The 1,368-nt window shown below is 46.1% G+C and overlaps 1 long non-coding RNA gene across 1 annotated transcript; it reads left to right on the top strand.

Moving 5' to 3' along the window:
• Positions 1-343: 343 nt before the first annotated feature.
• Positions 344-1,051, top strand: LOC121024621 (uncharacterized). The gene is made up of 2 exons (XR_005787770.1): positions 344-572; positions 777-1,051. It is a non-coding gene; the product is annotated as an uncharacterized LOC121024621 (long non-coding RNA).
• The last annotated feature ends 317 nt before the right edge of the window (positions 1,052-1,368 follow it).

The following is a 1,368-nucleotide window of genomic DNA, read 5'->3' as shown; positions in this document are numbered from 1 at the left end:
GGGTATAAGGAACAAGCAATACCAAGGGGCTCTTTCTGATGGACTTTGGCTATTTGCTTTCTAGGGAGATGAGATCAACCATAAGAAAAAAACTAAGGTGAGCATTTGTGGCACTTCCTATTAGGGGAGTGTAGGGGAGGGGATACCAGAGATGCCCCTGGGAAGAATATTTCTTGGCTGCATCCCCTCCATCACACATTTACTGGAATAGTTTGATAATGAAAAAGTGTAAGACCCATCCATCTGGTAAGTGAAGTCAGGGGAGTGGCATCAGGGATAACTTCCTGCAGGAGGAGGGGCTATTTATACTCACCTCTGAGAACAGGTTGAGACTGGATGAATTTTCAGGGAAGGAAGATTGCCACATGTGCAAAGACCTAGGACTGGTCCCCTATCCCACTGCTCAACCCACCCAGGCTCTGTGTGCATCCTGTTCTTCTCTTGGCCTAGGAATACAAAGTAATGAAAGAGATCATGCTCCTCCAGGTGGCTGCAGATAAGTACACTCTAGAACCGAAGGAGGAGTTTAGAGCCTGCTTCCAGGCTGTGGAGCGACTCAGTGAGAATGAGAGGTGAGGCCCATCAGGAGCTGGGCAAAGGCGTGGACTCTTTCTGGTGGCCACTCTAGGGATCCTGCATCCATGGCTCCCTGGGCAGCCTCAAGCCTTGTTTCCTTGTGATCACTGGAACACCAGACTCCAGCTACTGGGAAAACACTGGGAGAGACACCTGAATTGTAGCTCCTGGTCGACTCACAGGTGTCATTCTCTCTTTAGCTACATCCTGTCCTGCCAGCTGGAGCCCCAATCCTAGCTGACCAGTGAAACTCAAGAACAAGAAGAATTGGCCACAATCAAGCTCAGGACTGAGTGAATGTCCAGTGCTAGCGCAACCTTTCCTCAGCAGCTTGGACACTTGCTGTGATGAACCCCATCTCCTTGACACTTCTTCCTCCCATCTATTTACCTACTTGGAGTGGCAATATTTATCTTAAATAGTAAAAGCTAGATTTGAATATTATTATATTAAAGCCTTCTTTTATAGCCCAGGAGTTTGGTTTGGTTCTATTACTTCCTACAGCAATTTAAATGGTGTACAGACTCTCATAGTCTTTCTTGAACTAAGAAATCTTACAGAGTCATCAGCTATTGTATGTGGGAGGAAGGAGAAGAGCCAGCCCTCCTCCCAAATTCCTCTTACTCAGAGAACAGGTTAATTTCAGTATAATGAATTTGGGTAAAAAGAAGAGACAGCTCCTCAGAATTACTGAGATTTAGAGGTTGAAGTTACTTTCACAGGAATGGCAGCAACCATTGAAATTGGATGTCCTTAAGTGTAACAATTTCCAGGACTACTACCTGCCCCAGG

Source organism: Herpailurus yagouaroundi, unplaced genomic scaffold, assembly GCF_014898765.1.
Source record: "Herpailurus yagouaroundi ecotype Mexico unplaced genomic scaffold, PumYag 66435, whole genome shotgun sequence".
Classification (NCBI taxonomy): Eukaryota; Metazoa; Chordata; class Mammalia; order Carnivora; family Felidae; genus Herpailurus; species Herpailurus yagouaroundi.
The sequence above is the reverse complement of the archived record's forward strand: the minus strand, read 5'-3'. Positions and strand labels throughout refer to the sequence as shown.